The following is a 16,759-nucleotide window of genomic DNA, read 5'->3' as shown; positions in this document are numbered from 1 at the left end:
AGCTGCTCTGAAATCACAGAATGGCTTAAGGGGGAAGAAAGGCTACAAGCCCTGGGGCAGGCAAAATGCTTAAAGTTCTTCAAGTAAATACATTGCAAAGGGGACTCGGTACAGTAATATGATCAGCCATGCACCCCAAAAACAAAGAGCAGAGCAGTAGTTGTTAGCTTTGACTTGCAGTTACCAACACCCACCTGTGATGATCTGGATAAAACATTTTCCAAGCAGGTTTTTATTTCACATAAATAGCCTGTGAAAAAACGGCTTGAAATGACTGAAACACTGTGCTGAGATTCAGGAAGCAAACGTTCACAGACACAACTCTACCAAATGTTTGGCAGGTACCTTTTTCCGGTTTGTCTCCACTTCCCCGACCATCCCTAGGCCACTGGAAGGGCACATGCATTGATACTTGCAAAGCATTCAGACCAGAGGAAAAAAGCACCACAGCCCAGCAGAGAAACACACTTTCTGAAACAATCACCCATTCACCCGAACACTTCCCCTCCCAGCTATCCATTGTTCTTTTTCTGCTTTCAAGTCATACCACAGGAGGAAAACTAAGCCTGATTGAAGGAGGAAATAATTCAGAGAGCCTGCAGCCTTTGATAAGCAATCAGAGTGCATATTCTAAAAAAATGGTCTGGACACAACACATTTCATTTTTTTCTTCTGATCCATACCCAAACACACTCCTCAGCAGCTCCGTTTTTGGAAAAAGTAGAGGTATCTCTCTGTCACAGCTAATAGGATTGTTTGGAGCTGTTAATGAAAAAGATTCTACAGTCCTTTATGTAATGTGAAGCTTGGCTAATGCATACCAAATATCCGCTGACTCATTAGCCAAATGCATTTTGTATTTTGGGCATTTGAGACACATTAAACAATGTTTGCATCAGTTACCGAAACAGGTGCAAAATCTATCGGATATAAGAGCACGTGGCTGGACTGCAATATGTGCTACGACAATACAGCATGGCACTGAGGCGTTAAACAAAAAAAATCAGACTCTGCATACACAGAAGTATTGAGTTTTAACCAGCAATTTCCATGGCAAAAAAGGGGAGAAAGAATTCTGCTTCCAGTCACCCTGCACATGGAGCAGCACCGAGGCAGGAATGCATAAGGAATCTGTGTCTTTGTGTAATCATCAGATCGCAGACACAAAAGACATTACCGCTAACCTTCATGCTGCTAACATTCCCATGAGCTCCTCCTGCAAAATTATTTGAGTACACCACCCAACACAACCATGACTGAACTGCCTCATAATTGTCTGAGCTCAGTATCTTCTGGCAAGAATCTGAGTCACTGAATAGAAGCTAAAATGGAAGAGTGATTTGGTAATTCAGATTGAAAGATTCCAATTGTTGCAAGAGGTGGTACTCTGACCCGTTAATTTTTAAAGTGAAATATTTAAACAGATAATTATCTGTATTATTCTAAAAGCCTTTGCTTTCAGATCAGTGCTTGTGATGACAACACCTGACTGTTAAGCAGAGCAGCTCACCAGCAGATCTCAACACTTTATAAAGGAAGGTCAATACCACTGCTGTCCTTTTTCAAGCTCAGGAAAGCAAGTCAGAGAAAGTTACTTCAGTTTAATAAATCGTCATTTGTGAACCAATGTACCAGTGAACCATCCACTCACACAGCTGCAAGTGTTGAGATAAAAGTGTTAAAGGAAAGCTCCTACACTGACGAATTTAGCTCAGATTCTGTCCAGACTGAAACCCCATAAAGTTAGTGAAGCTCAGCTGACATTCAGTGACTGACAGCGATAATGTGACCATGTGTCAGATTGATTGCTCAAAATCCCACATCTGGAAATAGAACTAACATCCCCCTCAACTAAGAGCAAATCAGGAGTTCTTCAATCTCTATCATTTATCAATGTTTTCTTGTTTTCCTTCTCTGAAGCAGCAATAACACAGATTATCACACAATAAAAACATTTTACACAAATAAAATGCTGTGCCTCAGCCTGGCCTCTCAGCTCCCCTCACATCTTATCATTCCTCCTTGAAGACTTCATGAAGTCCAACTTATGCTTCAGGCAGGGAACTGGGCTGTTTCCAGCCTGTGAGCTGGGCTCCATGGACCCAACCATCTCCCAGTGTACAGCTGCTCTGGGCATAGGGTTAACCCAGACACACGGCTGAGATCCGGACAAAAAGAGAAATGGTGGATAAAAAGACCCATTTCCCCACAGGGGCACCAAGTTACATTATTGCATTACGTATAAAGGATGCTGTAATGCTTGAAATCAAACACAGCCGTGAGACTCCACAGCAGAGACAGAGCTGGGGTGTGTGTGTGTCCTTCTGCCTCAGGCAGCCAGCATGGCTAGGGGCAACACATCCAGGCAGGAGCTGCTGGAGAGGGAAACAGGGTTTCCTAACAGTTTAAATAGCCCACAGCAACCCAGGGTACCCTGGAGAGCAACTGTACAAGCAAAAAGTCTAATTCCTCCAGTAAGAAGTGTTTTAATAATCTTTTACAGCACAACTAAAATGTGGTTAAAACAGTAAAGGTTACAACAACACCACATGGTAACAATTTCTCAGATTATTAAAACCATTAGAAAGTGAGTTGCCAGACTCACAGCTCATCCAACTCAGAAGCCAGCCACTGCAAGTCAGCAATTGCCTCTGAGACTACAGTTTGTCTTTTTTATTTATTTTTTGTTGCGAATGAGATTTCTGTGAAAAAGTAATTTTGGTTATCAGAAACGTTATTTAAGGAATCAAACAAATCCCTGTCAGACCTCAGTGCAGTACCTGCAGGTTTCTGAAATGCTTCACACCCAAAGATCAGGATATTTTAAGCTTGAGGAGGTTTGTCCAATGTCTTTTGACAGCAGCAGTGGTTGCAAGAACAGATACTTCTAGGTGGTTCATCCAACACCATGATCATAAAATATAAGGATCAGCAGCCACATCTTACACTCCTTGAGCCAGGCACCCAAACTGAGTAGGTAAAGCCCACAAAGGTTTGAGCAAGCCCGGTATTGACAGGGAGAGCTTTTCAAGTGAAGGTCACACTGAGGGTTCAGACCTCAACTGCTGTGCTTGCTCACACAGACGTGGAGCCTGAAGCTGGCTGGGACAATCGTGGCACCCCAGCAACAAGAGGGATACTGCCTAAGCCAGAGGGAAGTTTTGCTGAGAGCACCTAGGCACTCCAGGACTGGTATGCCAAGAAACATCAGTGACTTATCCTAGAAATCATAAGGTTAAACATAAATATAAATGCTCTTTTTCTCTCAGCAGCCTTCTGGTGTCTAAGCCCTTGCCGTGAACTTGCTTGACATTTGCAAGCTCTTTGCAATCACTTTTTAAAAAAGAAGCTTAAGACAAAATAAAGCCAAAATTCCCCCACATTGATTCCAACAGTCAAGAGCCTTAGGAAAAATCAAGACACATACATGATTAAGGACAAAATTCTAAGCACCAAATTAAGCATTTAGGCTTACTAAATTGCATGAATAGACACATTCATTCCCTCCATCTGAAAGTTTCTAATCATTCCTGGAGTGCTGAGGCATATTCTACATCCTCTTTTCGTCCCTCCAAGATCACACACGCCAGATGTTTGCCCTTTGCCTTAGAGGAGATGCAGTGGAAGCTCTCCCTCTCAAGTCACCCTGGTCACATATTAACACTCCGTTTACCTGTAACAGGTTAAGTGGACTTCTTGTAATATTGTAGGAACAAAGTCTCCTTGGTCCATACTATACTACAACACATATTTGCTTCTTAAAAATACATGTGCAACAGCATGGAACAAAATGGTCTTAGGGTATTATTCTTGGATGCACCTTTTTAGTCCCAGTTTAAGGGTGCCAACAGCTCTTGCAAAGAAAGAATTGCTAGGAATGGAGTAGGTAAAATTGTCTTTTCCATGGCTGAGAGACCTAGCAAACACAAGCTTTACACAAAAACCTTCCCCTGCATTACCATACAGAGTAGCTTCTCATGCAGAATTAAATTAACCTCTGCCTGAATCCTAAACAAGAAGGGAGTACTAAATAAATTATGTAAGGAGAGAGGCAGTCTAACAGTCATTGTAATTCAATGCTCAAGCCAAGCAATTCCATTTAAGTATATTGCTTAGCTATAAAATGCTAATTGCCCAGCTGACTGGAAGCCAAATGGTGCTCTCCTGCTTAAAATGCCCATGAGGAAAAACCATCATCAGCTTTATTTATACCAGGAAAAGCAAACAGTACCTAGCCAGGGAATTTGGCTTACATTTTAGCTGCAACTCAGGCCAACAGAGCAGGAAAGCTCAGCAGAGTCCTTCCTATCTGCACAGCACAGCCAACACCTTGCTCTGATAACCTCAGCAAGGATCTGATCTCACAAACATCCTTGCAGTGGGAAACATTTGGGGGAATGCTGAATCCTTAGAGAAGGTCTCAGCAGGAGTCAGTGGCCATCTGCACCAGCCCAACACCTCCTAGCAGCAGGACGGGGTGGCAGCTTTGCCCCTACACATTTTAAGGGCCCTTTGGACGCTGCCACAGACAGGCTGGGAGCTGCATTTCCCAGGCAAAGTGCACTCCAAGTCCAAGGGACAATCAAATACAAGCTTTTCTGGAATCAGAATTCTAAGGAAGAACAAACACTCTAATGAACAAGCTTTAAAATAAAACATATTAAACAGCAAACTGAGACACAAAGGCTGCTTTTGTAAGTATGCTTTTTTCAAAGTTTCCAGTTTTATATTAAAATAATAACTAAAAGCTATTTTGCAGCCTACAAAGAGGCTACATTTTAGACAAAAAAATATATTTGTCTTCCAACAGATATAAGCTTTGTACGGGTTGAGGGGGGGTTGCTGTAATTTTCTGAGGAGTTATTAATGATGTCAGAGAAATCATACCAAGATTCTGTGAACTACATGGCAGGGTCTCACAGAAGATTAGACAAGATGAAACAAGTTGTTGCACAGAAATGACAAGGAAGTGAAACACAAATGTTTTATTGACATGTTTTCCATGTACATCTTACCATGCAAGCACGCCTGATGACACCACGTATGTGACTCAGTACTGTTTCCCTGCCAACACATTATATACATGACAAAATTTCATTAAGAACTTTGCTCATCTCTGCAACAATTGTACTTGTTATATGACAGACTAGAGGATTAGCTGTCTTTAAATGGATTTTTTTTCCTTCTGAAAACCAGCAAATTACAAAGCACATTTCTAAAGACTCTTCAAGTGGAAACCCAAAAGCCACTAAAATAACTGTGGCCTCATCTGCTGAAAATAATCAGTTCTGACAATCGTAGACTGGAATCTCAGTGAGAGGGGATGTGAAGGAATCATACCTAGTCTTAACAGTGCTCAGTCTGTGCAGGATGCAGAGGACAAAACTATACTCAATGTGTAAATACATCATGTAAGATCAGATTTTATTTAAAAAAATTACACATGAGATTTGGATAGCATATAACAGACTGTCATAAAAAACTGCTCAAAAAACCCAGAAGCCCCAGGCATAACCATCCACCCAACTCATCGTTATGGCTCAGGTCTTGTTATTTGTACTAGAGCAGTGCAGAGGTCCCATCCAGAAGCAAAACCTCATCTGCTGGAGCTGCACAGTGAGACACCCCTGGAACAAAGCACCTGTGATATATACCCAATTATCAGTAAGCTAGTAACAAACCAAAAATAGTAACAATGGAGGAAGGAAATGAAAATAAGAGTCTGTGGCTATAGTATGATCCATTGTGTACATTCTCACTACTTTATGAACTGGTTAAATCAACTCATCCAGACTGCAGAGAACTAAATCACTCCAAATATCAGAGGGCATGGGAAGCAAAACAAGTCCTGAGAAACATATTTTGCTTCAAGATGAAATTGTTCACAGTGCACAATGATCACAAAAAAACCCACCTATATGTATTTAAATAAAGGTACTTTTATACATGTAAAAAGTGTTTTAGGACTCAATTAGTTTTACTTCTAGTCCAGTGGAATAAATAATGGAGAAGCTGATGCACATCAGTCGCACAGGAATTTTATTTTTTAATTATACTAAATACAAAAGTGTACATTTACTTCTGAACAATTAAACATATAGCAGCAGATTTTTTTATCTTAGTTTCACTAATTCCAGGCTGAATCACCTATGTTAATAAAACATACAGTTCTATGGTCGTGCCTAGTGGCAATATTGATTTGACCCAGAGAGGAGAAAATCCAATTGTGGAGCACTGTGTTTTCCTGCTTTTATTGCCAGCAGCGCCTTTGACTAATTTACCTACTTTTGCTGTAAATAAAAAGCCTGTTTGATTTATCCTCAACTTCTCTTTTCAAATCATGTGCAAGTGACCACACACGTTTGTAACAGTGTCCTGACAAATTACTCTTGACTTCGATTTTATTTCATCTTAGATTTGTCCTGCGGTGGTTTATGCAGTAACAGGGAATATGAAATGTGCTGTGTTAAAGGCTTGTCACTTGACATTACAAATCTAACCAGCTAAAATGCAATCCATCTGTTGAACACACTCCCAAGCTAATCTACAGTGGTCTCTAAGGACCGTAGTAATTCACCTTAACACAGTAAAAGAACACCAAAGGCCCTCAGAACAGACTTAAAGCACTACTGAATTCTCTGAAACTCAGCACCAAGCATATTCACTTGTTTTAAAAGGAAGTCAGTTTTTCCCACACACTGGGATAATGATTACTTGCATAATCAAAAAATTTCACATCAAACCCTAAAACTGAGCAACTATATTTAAGTTTAACACTGAAGCCTGATACCGAAACACATTAGCCATGCAGAGCTCCGAGGTACAAACTCTGCTCCACTGCCCTTGATCACTGGAGTGAAAACAATTATATTAAAATACAGCTTGTTATCAAGAAACAAACACAGTAAAAGCTTCTCTGTGGAAGACTACGTGTAAGATCTGTTTTTTGCCATTTCTCCTATTGCAAGCATTTCTAAAACTTCAGGGGCTTATCTGTTTATATGAAACATACACAGTAAACACTAAACTGAGCACATGATACCAGTTCACATAAAATACACTGAATTTCTTAACATAATTGCTAAACTGCCAAGAAGACCAAAATTAATTAACCCAAGGAAAGTATATGGCAAGTTGTGAGGCTTACTTAGAGAGGTTCAGAACTAAAGATCTGTATTGCAACTTCAACACTGCAATGGGGGTCCAGGCTCTGAAAAAGTGCCAAGACTCTAAAGAAGCAGGTGACCACTAGAGCGACAATTGTGACAATTCCTGAAAAAGTAGCAGCCAAAAGTAGAGGAAAAAAGGAGTTAAAGATGGGAAGATGTAGGAATACCAGCTACACATTACAGCAATACTACTTTCCCACAGATGAATAATGAGCAAGAATTAGCTAGCACAAAAGGATACTTTTTGCATTTTTGACAGTATCAACTAATTTATTAGTACAAATGTTGCTTGAAAAAGAACATGATTTCTTGGGGAGAACTCTAAAACAAACTGTTAACCCTGTGAGGGCACAGGGGCATGTGTCACAGGAATAATTTTGAGGTTTCTTTAGTACAGATATTGAAAAGCCAAATCAAAGCTGAAGTTTAAATAAGAAAACAAATCTGTCAAACCAGAAAAAAATAATAAAGCAGAGAGGGGACAAAAAATGGGATGTTTTTCATGATTTCTAGTATTATGAAAAATACTTTAGTAGCAAACAGAAGGCCTAACAGATGCAAATGACTTTAATGTTAATGTATGAGTCAAATTTCATCAGTGACTAAGGGTAATAGAAGTAAAACAAACATCCAAGTTGACTGTTACCCGTCTGATACTCTTATGTGCTGTTTGAAGCAGGAACGCATGAAAAACTTTTGATCTACCTCTCAGTCCCCAAAAGAAACAAGCTGCTTTACCCTGCCACTCTTACTAGTACTGAATAACATCCTACTGTCTCAGCCATCTTGACTGCCACGGGGTCAGCTCACGGAGAAAAACATTCCTCATTAGCAAAAGGTGCCTTGCTTTGCCTTCACTACATCCAAACATCCTCAGAGCTGCTCAAATGTAAGGTTGTTAAAGGCTCAGAAGCAAGCACAAACATGCTCAGTCTTTCCAGGATAATACTCCCTGAACAAACAAGATCTAATTCACGTTACACTGGCAAACCATTTTGAGAAACCCGATTGGGTAGCACTGGGGAAACACAGAAAATGACACCTAGAAACTGGGAAACTGTAAATGCATAGACAGTATTCAAGCAGTGATGACCAACAGGAAATTTTACGGAATAAACATTTAGGTTGTTGTTAAGCTCACTTTGAAACACATGAAAATCTTTGTCCCTAACACAGGATAAACAATATTTCTAGAGCTATTTTTTTCTCCCAGTGAAGAAAAGGGTTGTGACAGTGCTTGAGGAATACCTGTTAGAGAACTGAGCAACTGGTGTGTCAGCACTCGTCCTACTTTTTCTGCCTAACATGTTTATAAATGTGAAGGGGAAAAAAATCAATTAAGTTTAAATTAAATCAACTAATTTCCAAAAGCTAATTTTAAAGATTTTTAACCATGAGTTTCCAACGAGCTTGAAACTTGTGTTTGGATGCTTACACGCAACCTAGTATTGGACAGCAAATTAATGTTTCAGAAAGCATGAACAGTCACTATGCCATCAGCTTATTATCTAACTGTAACAGAGAATGCAGCCTGGGCAAGAGAGGTCCTTGAGGCATTTGCAGATAACCATCCAAAAATCCATGCTGGATTTATAGAAGAGAGAAGTTTTCAGCTGGTCTGAAGAGGAGAGGGTACAGGGAACAAGTTGTTCTAGCCTACAAGGATGCCTGATCCAACAGTATGGTGCTACGGGACAAATGAGGTGATTGGAGAAATAGAGGGAACAGAAGGTTTTACTGGTAAGGTCTGTAGGTTAAAACAAAACTGAAAGAGTCCATACTTGCTAAATATTTGATTATGTCAGGTGCTTTCTGCTACAACCACCTGATGTTCACTTCTAGGCAAACTCCCATTACCAACCAGTTAAGGGGCACAAACAACTTAAGTACCAGTAATGCAGAGAGTGTCCTCACAGTTATGGCACACCTTTCTCAAATACTTCTAAAAAACTTCTAACAGGTATCATTGCAGCTTAATGTTATGAGCTTTCTAGCTACTCTGAAGCAGAATTTATATCCAACATCATTACATCAATATATCACTGCCATCTAATTTTCCCAATATTAACAAGTTCGACAAACACCCAAACATCCCTTGCCAGGTGCTTTGACACTGTAGCAACAGTCTCAATTTTTTTTCTTAAATTTAGTAAAGGGAGAAGCTTCAGGTCAGATCAGATGGTTTTTCCATGCACAAATGTACAGCGATGTTTCTCTTTATAGCTAGCGGATTGCCCCAGGCAGGGAACACGCAGGGAATTTTCAAGACCATCAACCCTTCTTGCACTGTACAGGTAGAGAAGCTGCAATAAATTTCATTTGACTTTCTCAAGGGAAGCCAAGCACTCTTGGGAAAGAAAACACTCCCAGCATTTACTGTCATCATCACTTTTTTCCATTAGCACGGAGTTGCAGTTACAGTAGGAAAAAAACAAAGATGACCACAGAATCTAGCAGTGAATAAAATGAGAGGGCAGGAAAAGGAAGCCATGTCCTCAAAATAACCTCTGGACTCTCATCGTTCCCTTTACAGATTTTCCACGTTCCTTTGTTTTCAGAAGCAAACTACCTTTCCATCTGGCCCCCTCGGAGGGGGGCACAGGTACCAGCGGAGAGGAGACACACTCACAGCACCTGACACTGGTTATTCACACAGCTTACAGCCAGTAATTCGCATCTCGGCAAAGCCAGCTCAGGCACAGCCCACAAGCAATTACCAGGTCAAGCTGCCAAGAACGGCCTCCCGGATTTGCCCAACTTGTTGCCACCGCGGAGGTGACAGAGGAGGAGCCTCATCCTCAGTGCCACCCCACGGAGATATCTCACCGGCATCCGATCCCGGCGCAAACCGCCGGCCCGGAGCTGCCAGGACAAAAGGCCATGGTGCTTCACGATGCTCGGCACCCACCCAAAGCAAGCGGGTCCAGGAGGGCACCTGGGGCAGCCTCAGGACATCCTCCATCCCAGAACACTGGGGGGCTTGCCCTCTCCTGTGCCATCCCCATCTTACGTTGCCCCTGCCTTCTGGGCATCCCATAGTAAGAGAAATGCTGTCCTCTAACAAGAAATGGATATACATATATGTATCTGTATACATCTACACGTACTGAGTTTTATGTATATGTATTTCTGCCATTTCTCTCCCCTATTACTCTGGGATTATTATAGCTGCTCAAACCTGTAACAGGCAAGATCCTTCTGGAAGCCCCATCTGATTTGCTATAACAAGACTGTCCCCCATATTCAGTCATTTGGAGTCCCCTGGCTCAGCAGTAAGAGCATCAGTTGCTCTAACCCACACCACATAGCAACAAGGTGGTGGCTTCCTAAACACACAGCCCTGAGAAGTCTGCTAAAGTGGTAAAAAACCTCCTGTGACTGTTGTATCCTTGATAAAATTTAACATTAGTCTTTCGGGGCCAGGTCACTTATCCAACTTAACTTGAGTCTGAGAATTTACACCAAAAAATAGTTGCTGTAACACTTGGCTTAAAAAAATGATCACACAAACATTATGAACAAATATGGAAAATCATAACACAAGCTGCTGTGGTACATCAATATTTTACATTCACAATTATCAAATTCCTCTTTACGATGAATTCACCCTCTACACTCATCATCCACATTCTATTTCACAGATGTGCAAGAGAAAGCCATTAAAAATTAATACTGAAAAGCCATGAAGCCACACTGAATCCACAATTCAAAGGGCAGTTAATTTCACAGGATCTCCTTACTGCACAGCAGGGGAAGTATTTCACAAAGAGAGTTCTAGCCAAAAATAGATAAAGGGGAAAGGTCCCTTCCAAAAGCTGCCACAATTTCACCTATACACAGAACAGGAAATAGCCAATATCCCTGTCTGGGAGCTGCTAGGCAAAATTTACTTATCAATGGTGATCCAGGCTATGCACTCACAAACATATGCATACTTGCACATGCAAACACTCTCTCAAGAACTTTGTCTTGCCAGCTCTTAACAGTGCTCCTTTAAGTATCTGAAAGGACTGATTAACCCTGCTTAATACAATCTGTGTAATCTACTGTGAATCTTGCAGATAACTCATAACTGTTAACATTAATTAACTCAGCAGAGCTTTACCTTTCTTGCTCCCCCACCAGCCTCATACCACAGAGCTCAATTTAAGTATTCTTTCACTACAGCCCTAGCAAACGGCTTCCACAGAGTTAAGCAGCAGTGGTGAGCTTCTGACACAGAAAACTCAGTCAAGTAATGATTCTGTTTTAAGAGAAGACTTTTCCCCATATTTTATCCCTCTCTTCGTCAATACTGATTAGTAGTCACAGCACACACTCATTGCATACAACACCCTGGAAATACCCATGGTAAGAGAAAAAACGTGAAGGATATCACTGCATCCTAGCAAATCCTTTCTTTATGCTACCTGTGAGAGAAACAGACAAGTTTGCCACTATGCACTATGTTACTACTAACATTTAGGATAAATTAACTTCTAACACTACTATGCCTGTTTTTAGGCTTCTGACCACTGATCTTTTTTATGTCAACAAAATACAATTTCCTTCTAAGCTGTCATGTTTGTTTTCCTGAGAGAGGATGTTAATCTATCATATGTTCAGACAAATGCCTCATTTATAGCTGAAAGAAAAAGCAACTTTCAAGACCTTGTATTTACTGAGGAAAACCTTAAAAAATGGTCACAAAAGACTCAAGCTCAGCAAGGGCCCTCAGTCACAAGGAGCTGCCTTGGCAATAGGTAGAAAAAGCAAAACTATGCAAGATATCAATCCCCTTCTTTATTAATAGTGCCATTTTTTCAATCATATGACTTAATTTTCAGTGTCCTTGAAGGGCACACAAAGGTGGCAGGCATGTATGGTTCTCAGCAATTTTCAAGCTGCCTCACACGTGGCCCATATCCCTTACCTCTACCAGTAGAGCTCAGGTTTATTATTTAAGCAACATAATGGAGGGAAACCCAATATGAAGTATCAAGTGACTTTGAGCTCCCTATCAACCAGATCACAAATCAACAGCAGCAGAGGAGGGGAGGGTAAATCCCCAGAAAAATTGCTCCAGGCAAGAGAAATTCAAGCCTCAGGCTGCAAAGAATAGCAACACCTCCCATCCAGCACATCTGAGCTTCGTTGCTCTGTAGAAATAGAAATTATTAGAACTTCAGAAGATATGGGTTATACAAAAGTTTATACTGTTGTTGCATCTACTCAGCACCAGATCCAAGCCCAGCAACACTCAGAGCATGCTGAACCTCCTTGGTGGTCTGGAAGTCTGATTCCTAGAAGCAGCTTCCAAAGAAATTTTAAGGGACGCTGCAATCAGAAAAGTGTAGCACAAGCAGTATCTTATCTACAAAGACAGCACTTACACCCTTCACCTCAGTGAAGTACAAAACCTTGGCAAAGAGTTCCACTATAAAATATGAAAAGGAGCCATGCGAGCCCCACTGCAAACTCTGGACTGACAATGATGTTAAATGCTGGAGTAAGAACTGTCTTACTCTGGTTTAGTAGCAGTTTTTCACGTAACTTACTAAAATGGCTCTGCATCATTGTTTAAACATACCTCGGTGGAGGCATCGAATTACTGTGACAAACCTGTTTGTCTCAGAGTACCATGAATTAGTTCAGTGATGAATGGCCGATCAGAAACTGGAGCCCTATGGGAACTGGCACAGTCACTCACCAGAAGAATGTTACAGTAAATCAAATTGTGCTCTTCAAACCTATAGTAACAGTCTGTATTTTGAAGCTGGGCATCCAAACTAATGGTCTTACTTCACAGTGCTCAGAAAACATACAGCTCCCACAAATTATAAAGGGAGAAATAGATGCTTACTACCTAGAGGAAGCAATCAGAGAAATCCAGAAGTTACAATACAGTACCTTAACTCAAGTCTGGGTACCCTGGCACCCCAATTACAGTACCCAAATCCAGTGTTCTTCTAAATCTCAGCATCATGCAAACTTTCTATTTCCACAACATTAAGATACACAGTAAATATAGAGTGCTAAAATCAGGCATTTTCGTTTGAACCTCCAAAGGAAGCAATTTCTTTTGACAGTGGAAATATGCAGAAGATGCGCTAAGCTGAACATTAACACACAGTAATAAAGATCAGAATTTCCCCCAAACTAAATTTGTATTCACTGATGTTACTTTCTAAGCAGCAATACAAAAGCAGGCACAACTGAAAATAAAAAAAGAGTATTTGCTGCATTTCAGACTAGTAGATACATGATTCCTTGTGAATTTTGACTGGAAGTCATTCTCACGAGGTAGAGGCAACAGGCCCTTTGAAACTGGCTCAGCACAATGCAGGCAGGAACTAAGCAAAATTCTTCAAACAGCTCTGCCAACACCATTCAGCTCCAAGCTGCAAAACTCCTGCTGCTAGGGCCTCCTGTGAGCAGACTGCTGATTACACCAGGTTGTATGGCAGGTTTTTGATATGTGCTCAGGCCAGAAGCATGAAACCTGCCCACTAGTCATGTTAAATACAAGATTTCACCCCAGACTGAAAGAAAAGGACACTTTGCCATCTATTCATTCCCTTGCCCTCCATTAAAGGGAAAATTCACTGCAGTACGCTGTACACATGCCCCGTTCAGAGGGCACAACTCATGCAAGCATTACCGGACACACTGCTATCACAAAAGATAAATGCCAACCATGCCAACATCTTATCTCCAAACAGGAGATACGCACAGTCAATAAATCCAGAGTGTTGAAATGCAGGGCTGCGGCACATTTAATGGGGTTCTTTATCCCCGGTTATGCTTGTACATTACAGAACATTTGGAGTAGACAAGGAAAAAAAACTGCAACAATTCCACAGGCAACTTTCATATTGATTTTTATGAGACCAATGCAAAGGAATCGAACTTTTACAAGCTTCTGTGAAATTTTGCCAGGGGAGACCCTTGGGTATCACCCTAGGCAAGGAAAGGGCAAAGGGTTCCATAGCAAGCAGCATCCACATCGCACACCTCGCTGCACACATCCCTATCAGCGTGTGCCTGCTGCCATGGGAAAGCCACGGGGAAACTGCAAGGGAAGTGGAGAACACAGGACCTGCAGAAAGTTCTCCCCTGTTCCCAGAATACTTGTTTTTTATTTATGAATCTGAGCAAAGAGGCCTTTTCTGCCTAATCAAGTGCAACCCTCTTGTTGTCTTGCAGCATCACAGCTGTGAATCTCCTAATTGCATCTTTAGCATGCAAAAGGTAAGAAATGTTCATAAAAAGATGACAGGAAAGGCTTCGCCGGTCAGTCATAAACATGGACACGAGGGTTTTTCCTCAGGGAATGGCCAGTACAGAAATCAGATGTTCAGAATATATTTCTGGCCATATGGTTCAAAGTGATGAATAATGCGCTTCGGAAAAGAAGGATGACAAAAATAATACAGCGCTGCAGTAAAGCACCAAATTAAACAAATAACAGGTGGTGACTAAAAGTGCATTTTTAATGAGCACCTCTTTATGAATGCACACAATGAAAAGTGGTTTCCATTGCTTTCTAACACACAACTCCTCATTATGGATTAAAAATATCTCAGTCATATAGAGGTGGATGTGTAAGCTCTTGCTTTTCAGGCCTCTCACAGAATCTATTTTTTGTGAAATCTGGCAGCCAAACAACATGGACTTTAAATTCTGAACTCTTAATACACACAATTTCTTTAATTATCACTAACATTTTTCACTAGGCAATTTTTTTATTAAATGTTGATGTGTGTTTTAATAAACTTTGATGTGTTTCCAGTGCATCTGCCTCAAGTGTTCTGCTCTTCACATATATAAAATTGAGGAAGACAGCAGTCCAATGGTTAATACAGAAGACAGTGTTTTGAATTCCTGAGTCCAGACAGACATGAAACAGATCCACAGCAGTTCTTCAAAGTGAATTACTGCATTCTCAAGCTCTTCCCAAACCAGTCTGCATAAAATCCAGTGGTCAAGAATGAGACACCACTCCCTGCCAAGAGGTACTGCTATAGCATGGGGTATTAAAACATCATAAGAACCAGGGTTTACTTATCCAGCTGAGAGAAAGCTAAAGAAATCATTACAGAGACCAGTTACCCAAGAAAGCAAGACTAGTTCAAATGGCTTATTTCTGCAATGGAGGAAGTCTCAGAAAGAATGCCAGGCAGTTAATACAGTCAGGAAATTAGAGTTTGTGGTATTAGAGCTACAGCGTTGTGAAGTAGGTTCAGCTAAACCTGTAGCCTGCTTTGTCTCACCAGAAGAGCAATATTATCTCAAGGATTGTGGCAACAGTTTAAGTGGTTACTCAAGCCTGAATCTTCTTGTATGGAGGAAGGTCAGTTTTACAGAACATGAAAATAATGTGTTCCTCCTCTCAAGTGCAGCTGTCTTGTTAATCTCAAAGATGACATATTCTTCATGTATCAGTCACCACTTTAAAGCCCTGATTCATACATAGAGACTTAGGAGCACATGGCAGGTTACTATTTCAGCAGGTTGCTTATTTCTGCAATGCATAACACTCCTTGTAATTCTTAATTGCTTCACTCCTCAAGGGCACACAGCCTATGCCTTGGGAACTGGAACAGACTTGCTCTGAATATTAAAGAAAAATTAATGACTTGTCATTAAAAAGGTGAGAGGTAGTAGTTAAACTCTACCCTCTTCTACCTGGTTCCTTGGAAGGACAATAATTTTTTTTAATTATTATTTTTCCCTTTAAATAGTTGTTTTGATGATATGTTAAAAAAATAAACAAAAAAAGCTTTCCCTACTCTGCAAACAGAAATTATTTTAGGCTGCTGTGTATTTAATATTGTATTACATTACTCAGTATGGTTGTTGTGTTAAGCATAAACTTTGATGGCTTCCCAAGTGCCAGGAAACCAGTTCACTTCATTCATAATTTCTCTGATACAGCAGCAGTGGGAGCCAAACATGTGGAACTCAAAAGAGCCTGTATCACACAGAGAGAATGAACATTAAACAAACTGGGAGTGCTTAAACTGACTAACAGTGTAAAAACCTCCCTCTTCCCCCAGAAAGTGCAGCGAGATGATCTCATTTAACATTAAGAGCCAAATTCTGCCTCTTTATGAACACACAGCTTTCCTAAGGCCTTAAGATTTGCATCACAGCTTACAAAAATTTAAAAATCCTTTAAACTTCTTTCCTAATTTAAGACTTGCTGAAGAAGTCCAGAATACCCTTCTAGGAGACTTCTTGGAACACGAAGCAAAAAGCAGTGCATTTCCATCATGACCCTTGAATGCTTCTCTTCACATACACGGGGAGTAATTAAATGACATGCTTTATGCCAGCCATCTAGATACCAACAGGACAGATTATTCAGAGGTAAATAAACCCCGAGGCTTGCGAGTGTATGTGGAGAGGAGATGCCTTGTTGAAGCAGCTGCCCATGGCTGCAATTCTCAACCATCCTACTTGGGGGAGGAAACTCTATTCAGTGGGAGCTTCCTTTTGTATTGCAAGGTTGCAAAGCTGTGGTTTCTTAAGGCAGGTGGGTGTCAGTACTCCAAGGGAACACAGGCAAACCGAGCTCCCTGAACCTCACAAGGGGTCTCCGCTTCCAG

General features: G+C 40.8%; 1 protein-coding gene across 3 annotated transcripts in view; it reads right to left on the bottom strand.

Annotated features, from left to right (window-relative positions):
• CCDC88C (coiled-coil domain containing 88C) overlaps positions 1–16,759 on the bottom strand; it is a 96,433-nt gene that overhangs the window by 58,874 nt on the left and 20,800 nt on the right. The gene's annotated exons all lie outside the window — the stretch shown is intronic.

Source organism: Hirundo rustica, chromosome 6, assembly GCF_015227805.2.
Source record: "Hirundo rustica isolate bHirRus1 chromosome 6, bHirRus1.pri.v3, whole genome shotgun sequence".
In the NCBI taxonomy this organism is placed as follows: domain Eukaryota; kingdom Metazoa; phylum Chordata; class Aves; order Passeriformes; family Hirundinidae; genus Hirundo; species Hirundo rustica.
This window is presented reverse-complemented; position numbering and strand designations above follow the sequence as displayed.